The following is an 8,998-nucleotide window of genomic DNA, read 5'->3' as shown; positions in this document are numbered from 1 at the left end:
AAAAAATACTAACATTTATATTAGGTATTCTTGACCAATCCTACATTATGTGAGAAATTCCTTACATTTTTTTACATTTTCGAGAATTGTGTTTCAGTGACATTTGTCTGTATTGTTACCTGGTTACGGTACTACGTGATATTCTCTACATTACTCTATCTTAGACTTCCTTTTATACAACAATTTTTTGGTATCCATGTCTGATATTCTTGATTTTGATTATGTTTGAAAAAATTACAGATCTGATATATGCTTGTGATTTCATTTTCTAGTTTAATTATGATAAACGAATATTCAAAATGTAACCTAGATCATCAGTCTGATAGTAATTTATTCATAAATCTAAAGCTTCTGTGAAACTCTGTTCAACCTTGAAGCTGAAAATTCTTTTCAACGCTTTACAATATTAAAGTTTAACTTTCTCTCACACTCTCTACATCTTTTTACCCAAACTTATCTGTAGTTCTTAAGAGTATGGAATCTTAATTTTCTCTGAAACTCTCTATACAGTTTTGCATGTAAATTCCTTTACAACTGTTTGCAATGCAAAAAGTTTAATTTCTCTTAAATTCCATGCAGTCATGTATCTGAATTTGTTATCTATATCTTTCCAGTATTTAAACATAAACTTCATTGAGTCTCTCCAGATATTTAAAGCTGACTATTCTCCAGATCTGTGGAAATATTTAAAATTCTCACACCATTGTAGCTGAAATTTCTCTACAACTCCATACTCCATTGAATATTAAATTTCACTCAAATTTTATTCTTTTAGTTGGAAGTTATAAGCAACTATTTATGGCATTGCATCTGAAAATTCTATTAATATTTGTACATAACTGTTGACAATATTTCTCTACAACTATTCAAAAGTATTGAATCATAAATTTCCCTCATCTCCCTACAGCCTTGTAGTCAAATCATTTCTGAATTTTTTTATAGCTTGGAATCTTAAAATTCTATGAAGCTCTCCACAACCTTACAATTAAAATTTATCTAAAACTATCTATTGCATTGAATATTACCTAACATTGTCTAAAAATCTCTGCATTATTGTAGCTGAAGTTTATTTCCAACTCTTTAATGGAATTCAATCATAGTTTTATTTGGAAATTTTGAGGGTTGAATTGCACTCTAATGTTCTAGAACCTTACAAAATGATTAAAGATTTCCTAGAATCTTTTAGATCCTTCTAGAACCTTCAGGATATTTGAATATTCTTCCAGATGATTCTATAATCTTATGGATTCATTTAGACTATTCTAGAAGCTCATGGATCCTATTAGAAGCTTATGGGACTTTCTCAATGTTATAGAAAGGGTTAAAAATATGCTAGAGAGGAAGGTCTCCATAAGCTTCAAAGGAGCTCTATAAAAGGAGGAGCCTGCCTCATCCTTGTTGGGGTAATTCTGAAGGAATTTTGGGGAGCAATCTGAAGAGCATCCTAGTGCGCATCTTTGTGAGAAACCTTGTGGAGTTCAAGCTGAGCTAATTGGAGAGTTGGAGAAGAGTTGGGGACAACATAGAATCTTCCAAGGAGGCTTTTATAAGGAGGTGACACCAAGTGTGTATCTTCTTGTGGTTAGGCCCTTTGGTGAACTTCTCTCTTATCCTTCTGTACCAACTGTTTTGGACCTCTATTGGTAACATTTTTCATCCCATTCAGGAAAGTAGCTTTTCTTCAGTCAGTGTGTGGGTTTTGTTTACACTCATCCCTATACTATTGGTGGATTCTTAAGCTTGTTGGGTACATCTTTTGGGCTCCATTACGGTAAGATTCAAGACAAAACTATCTACATCCATCTATACTAAAATTCATCTACCACTTCCTAGAATACTGAATCAAAAATTTCTTTGAAAGTCTCTACAGCCTTATACCTCAAACATTTTTCAAAAATTTAGTAGTGAGGAATCTTCTATTTCATTGAACCGCTTTGAAAATTTGTAGCTCATTTTTATCAGTTCTTTACAAATTGACACTTATTTTTTTTGAATGTTCTGTACCTTATTGCAACTGGTCTTTGTATGCAACTGTTACCGTGTTGAATATCAAATTTCCAACGCTTTATAGCATAATTTTTTTTACAGCTGATGAAGGAAAATTACTTATGTTCATTGAATTGTCTTCGTAATTTTAATTTACCAAAATCAAATAATTTTTTTAAATATAGAAATTTCACTCAAATGTATAGTATGAGCAAGGTTGTCTCCATAGCTGAGAAATAGCTAAAGAGAAGTAATAAAAATAATAAAGACACTGAATATTTTAGGTGATAAGTAATTGTGGGCGGAGGAAATATTAAATGGATGATAGATTAAGATACAGTGTACTATAAATGAAGGGTAAATTATCTGAGAGAGAACTAGAGATGAGAGAGAGAATATGAGATATTATTTTATGTCTTTTTATAGATACTAAAGATAATAAAGAAGTAGGATGTTTGAAATGAGTTATGGTTCTATAACTAAGAGTGATGTTAATGTAGAAAAGGAAGAAGAAAAGAAGACTAATGAGATAGATAGAAAAATACAACAATATTAATGGAAGATAGGAGGCTTATTTATCTAATTAATAGTATGTTTTATCCTATATAGAAGATAGATAGAATAATAATGGATACTAATTTTTGGTTAGATATTAAATAATAATTTTATTTTTAATAAGATGTAAGGACTTAACTAATAAGAGTATTTATTATAATTAGAGGTAAGAAGAAGAAGAAGAAGAAGAGGAAGAAGAAGAAGAATGAATAGGAAAGGGAATAGAATTATGACAGATAAATGGGAAAATGGATTAATAATTGAGGTATAGATTAAATGAACAGATAAATATACATATATTTCTATGTATAGATATGCTAAGAGCTTAATATAAAGATAAATAAAGATGATAGATTTTATTTAGTTTTAAAAGAATTCAGTTCATTAAATAGAGAGAGTAATAAAATATAATATGAGGATATAAAACTACTTAGGAGGTTAATAATTTTATTATTTTAGGTCATTCGCTTCGAACGATAGAAATAATTTTTGCATTAGTAGATATATTTAATCAGTATTTTTAAGTATATTGAATGATGTAAAATATGGAAAATTTGTATAAATACCCAATGCATTTAACATGTTTGATGGAATGCCTCAAAGAAGTTGAGTTAAGAAAAAAATTTAAAGACAGGATTGCAGCGTCAATTTCTATTAAATCTTAGCTCAATATCTACCCAATAATGTTTAGAAGATCACCATTCGCACCCTAATTTGGGTGGTTGATTAAGGGGCCATCATTCGTCCCCCTAACTTCAGCGTGCATCTCAACTGCTCTCCTTTGTTCTGGCACATCTTTGGTGTATTCTGGACCTTTCTCGACACATTCTAGAGCCACAGCTGCCACCCTGGAGCTGCACCCTCTACAATTTGGCCAAACGAGCCTCAAAAGGGTCGTCAGCTATTGTTTTAGATCTGGATCACAAAATGGATAATAAGGGGATTTCTAGGCCTTCCTAAACCTGTTGGAAGGTCTCTGGTAAATGTGGATGAGGTATACTGGCCAAGGGCACCCCCTAGAGATCGTTAGATTGCATCTGACGTTCCCATGTGGCCAAAACTGCCATCCCACAAACAGTGTTGACAACGGGGGCTGAGATGGATGGAGCCACCCTTAGTTGTCCAATCTTGATGGAGCGAGCAAGCCCACTCCATTAGAGACGCCTTTGGAGCCATCATCATCATCATTGACAGTTCTGTTGGTTCGTGTCCAACCCAACCGGCACGCCAAGGCAAAGGTGAAAACACCAGGGTTCAAATACCCTAGGTAAAGCACGTCCTGGTTATGTTTCAATTTTTGTTGACACTTGCTTGTTATGTTTCTCATTTTACAGTCATCTTGTGTTCATGTTCGCGTACCAGTCCTGTGCCATGTCTTCGTGTTGTCGTGTTTTGTGACGTCGTACTTTGCTTTTGTGACGTCGTGTTTTATGTATAGGTGATGTAATATGATGTGTGTGCCGGGATCGGACGGCTCGTATTACATCACAGGGCGATGAAGAGTGAGTTCGTAATTAATGAGAGATGAATGCACGTTGAGAAATTCCCACAATGAGCAAATAAGACGATTCCGAGAGAGGGATGATGATCAACGTCGTCCACCAAGAGGAGATATTGATCTGATTAGACTCCAAATGACCCTAAGGACCAATTATGACGTCTAAGTTGTAAGGGGCGTTTAACGGCCCAAAGGTGTCCAACGTCTAAGAATCGGCGATTAATCCTCTACCACAAGAAAAGTCCTACCTCTCAACAAAGGTGGCTATCCTATAGACGAGATCGTATAAACCCGACAGAGGAAGAGATAGGGAAAGACGGCATTGCAGTAAGTAATATTGCTGGAATTAACGGAGGGGAGACGGAGAGGTACCTGATTGATGAAAGCCCATGGCGCGATACGTCGTTTAGAATTTCCACGAGACGAAAATGGGTCGCAGGCAGGAAGTGCACGGATGACTATTCACACGTGGGGTACGGCAGGCACCGGGGGCGCGTGTGGGCGCCGGACGGTGAGCGCGTGCGAGGGCTGTGCGGGCGTAGGTCGGTCGGGCGCGCATGCGGCCATGAGGGCGCCGGACGGTAGGGCACGCACGCAGAGGGAGGGGAAGGCCGCGGGCCTGGGCGTTGGCGGGCGCCGGAGGCGCTCGTGAGGGCTGGACTGCGGGCGCGCACCGGGGCTGCGCAGGCTGAGCGAGGTGGGCACTGGAGGCACGCGCGGGCGCCAGTTTGCAGGGTGCGCGCAGGCCAGGCGGACGGGCGCTGCCGCGCGCGGAGACCGGACGGCGGATCACGCGCGGGGGCCGTGCAGGCAAGGCACGGATGGGCGTCGGGCCGCGCACAGGGCGAGCGGGCGGGGCGCCGGCGGTGTGCCTGGGCGCTGCCGGCACATGGCGGAGGGTGGAGGCGGATCGACGGGGCACACACGAGGAGAGGGGGGCCGAGGACGCGGGCGGCGGATCGTGGTGCGGTCTGAGCAGGCCGGATGGCTGGGGCGATCGGCTACTGTTTCCAAGAATGTTGTTTCTTGAAAACTAACCACCTCATGAAATCCTAGAGGGGTGGATGGGTTCTTGATTCGCTAGAGAATTCTTGACGGCGGATGGCGGACTTCGGCGGTTGACGACGTCGACACTTCTTGAGTCTTCAAACACCTTTGGAGTAATCTTGACAAAGGGATCTCAGGCTTCAAGAAATGTCGGGTTCTTGAATCTTTAGGCTTCCCGGAGTGATCTTGACGGGCATTGAGACACGTCGCCAAGGGGTGATCTCAACGTGACGGAGCGGGCTCTAACCACGGAGTGGTCTTGACGTGGGCGAGGATAGCCAGTCCTCTCTACACTCTAGCTACGATAAGGTGGAGACGAATTTGGAATTTTCTTCAACAAATGCCTCAACCTTCACTTGGGCATGCTATCCCCTTATATAATGAGGATAGGTGCCAAGTGAGATCGTGGAGAGGACGAACTGTCGCGAGACGTGGTTTGGCCTCTCTTTAACAGTTACAATCAAATGAAAACATAATGCGGACGAGGCCCAAAACACTGGCAAAGTCCGTAAAATCCAAGAACGAAAACAAAACAAAGACAAACAAATAAAAGACAATGATAAGATGCTTACGCGGAGTACTTAAACCCCGAGTGGCGAGCATCGGCGCGAGCAGCTCGGCTTGGCTGGGTTCATCCTGTCTTGGCGTCAGCTGGATGGTCCCCCATCAATAGGTGTGTTTTTTAAGGGACATAGTGCCCTTACTAAGGGCTCTCATACCCTTTGTAAGGGCCCATCATGCCCCTATATAAGGGCAAGATGGGTGCCCTAAACTCCCAACGACTTTTTTTTTGTTAAAGAAGTTTTAGTCTAAGAAAGCGTTGCTCATTGAGAGGAAGAAGAAGAGGAGAAGGAAGGGGGGAGAAAAGGGCGGGAAGAGGAAAAGAACCGCCATCCTTCCCACTGTTGCTTCGTCCAAGCCCACCAGTCATTGCCGCTGAGTTGCACGCGCTCGGCAATTTGCACTGCCCTCCCATAGTGCCATGCGTGCACTGTCCTCCTACGCATCGCGAATGTGCTGCTTGCACTCGCCCACACGTCTCCTCGGCTCAACAACCCCTAGTGACTGCACTAGTTTTTTGCTTCCACCCACGACGCTGTGCCGCTCGACTAGTTTGCCGCACTGCTTCGTCGCCGGTGCACTAGCGTTTCCCTTCCCCCCCCGCGCCGCGCCAGTCGCCCTTGTTGTAGCAGGTGTTGACATACCACTCGCCAGGCCATTGGTCGAACACGACCTTGCATTCACGTGCTTGCACCGTTGGTCACTTTTGTAGTCGGTGCAATAGTATTTTTGGCCGTCATCTTCTGTCTGTGCCTACCTGCACCTCTGAGCTAGCACCTCTCAACTGCATTATGCATTGCTCGGTCCTACAAACCTTGCATGACGTGCAGTATCCCATGCCACAACATCCAAGCTGCGCGCCACCATGAAGGTCCTACATGCCTCACACTGCCTTGATTGTGCGGTACACCCACGCCGTCGTCAGACAGCCACTTGCCGCGCCCCACACCACCCTAGCCGTCAATGCCACTGCCCGCTACTGTCGATACCGCCGCTTGCACCCACGCCCACGCCACATACATCCAACGCTGCCGTCGCCCGCAACCGATGCTTCAGTTGCTTGCGCCCGCACTTGCGAGTCACCCTGCGTCGCCCGCAGCAGCCGCTGCCACTGCCCGCTGCCACCACTACTGCCGCTCATTCCCGTGCCTACACCACGCCTCCTTCTAGTGCCGGATCAACCGCGAGACCCCTCATGCACTCACTCTCTCCTTCCTCTCCTGCATCACGCTCTGGCGTGGCAACTTTGCGGCATGTTGAACGACACCATACCATCTCCGGCATGCCTCCATTACACCTGCCTGCATCAGCTATTGCATCGACAAATTCACTTACATCGAGTTGACATGACTGATGAGGTACTTTGTTCCCCTTGCTCGCCCGTTAAATTATATACTTCAGTATATTTCTCGGCTGCACTCCATTGTGCTCGGGTTAGGATAGGTGAGAGACAATTATATTTTGAAAACTATGGCTAGAGTGAATTTGTTGGTAGTTTTCGAGATCGTCTGTTACATGTGAGTGCCAATAGAATTATTTCGCTTGGCGCCGTAGGCGCCATCATCGCTCTTATGAGGGTCAGAAGGTCACCATAACCGTCATTGGTCTCCCTTCCCGAGCTTGGAGCTCGACGAAACCCCACAAATCGGGGCCTGCACGTACATCCACCTAGAACCAGTGCATCATGTAGTTTCATAACCGTAGGAAATTACCCATCATACGATGTCACCGACCATTTTTGGGATCAGGTCACTCAGTGAATGATCAGAAGGTTGGAATTAAATGGCAGCCATCGACCCTTTTTATTATGATGCACCCACATTTGTCATGTCATTGTCCTTGTTAGCCTGCCCTGTTAGGGTTCACCCTTGTGATTGGTCCATTTAAAGGTTCATCCATCATTGTCAGCTGCTACATCCAATCAGAGCCCTAGGAAAAAAAATAAAAATAAGCCAAGGGTTAAATGTAGTGTGGACTGCCCAATTTCCTTGTGGAAATAGGACAGTCATGAGTAAAACAATACTTATGAAGTGGCTCATTATGACACACGCTTCGGGTCAGATCAGATTGAGGCTCGCTCATTACTTCTTTAATATTTCTTAAGATCGCAGTCCATTATGCCGTGATCAAGCTTAATGCATGGCAGCCCAACCTGATGTGGAGCTGAAAGAAATAGTGGGATGTGATCCCATATCAGATATTTTCAGGAAAATGATAACCATATAAACCCTATTGTTCATATGTGATGCTTATAATGAGGTCTATGAATACATGGTCAGACATAGTGAATTATGATGAGATCGAAATATGAAGATCATTACTCTTTAAGCACGTGTTCTAAATATTTCTATTCAAAGGATACTCAAGAATAACATCAAAGTATAGCGATAGAATAACAACACCATCTAGCCTCACTCATATGATGAGTATCTCCAAACCCATAGTCAATAGTGTGGAGAGCTTTATGATATATATTGGGTGTTCTTTAGGTGAAATATTTTACTAAATTAGTATGTACAGATCCCTCAATTAAATTAAACTATCCATTGGGTTGATTCACATCACTATTTTTAAAGTGGTCAGACTTGAGACACTAGAGATGTCTTATGGATAAACAATTGTAGTTTGACTATGACATATGATTTCTTAATCGTGGAATTGTAAATCATCCAAGTTTGGGTGCATCATGACGTTTACGAAGACGATTGAATCGTCAAGATGGGATTGTCTGCCCTCGATATGAGAGGATACATCTAACAAGACAATGTGATGAAGTCCTTGGCCAGTGTAGTAAAATGTTAAAAAAAGAGTTATTTGATGATTTATGAATGTATCAATACTAGGATGACTGATTTGGGTTTGATAGTTGACCATATCCTAAGTCATCTTAAAAATTCTAGTTAGATGAACGACTATCCATACATGGCAACCAATGACATACATATTCCATGAGTGAGTCGATACACACTCCTTTATATCTTCTAGAATAAAAGTGTAGCTTTGTAGCCCATAGAATGGAGACTCCGCTAATTGATTTGGATAAATTGATTTCTCATTTATTAACGTACGCGATGATATAGTTAATTAGTTTTGAATGCTAATAAAGGTTATTAAGCCATTGATTTTGTTAGCTAGACTAATACATGGTCTTAACAGGTCACACTCAAATGGTCTTTTGGACTTTGGAAAATTTACTTAAAAATTGGGAGGGTTTTATATAAAATACACACTTAGTATACATAGGAGAAGGCTCTTAATGAAATTCCACTGGGCCATAATTGTTCAAGGCCCTTCCCCTTCTTCTCCATCCTCCATTCACAATGCAATCAGGGTGACATAGCAATGCCAACA

This window comes from Wolffia australiana, chromosome 14 (genome assembly GCF_029677425.1).
Source record: "Wolffia australiana isolate 7733 chromosome 14, ASM2967742v1".
Lineage (NCBI taxonomy): Eukaryota > Viridiplantae > Streptophyta > Magnoliopsida > Alismatales > Araceae > Wolffia > Wolffia australiana.
The sequence above is the reverse complement of the archived record's forward strand: the minus strand, read 5'-3'. Positions refer to the sequence as shown.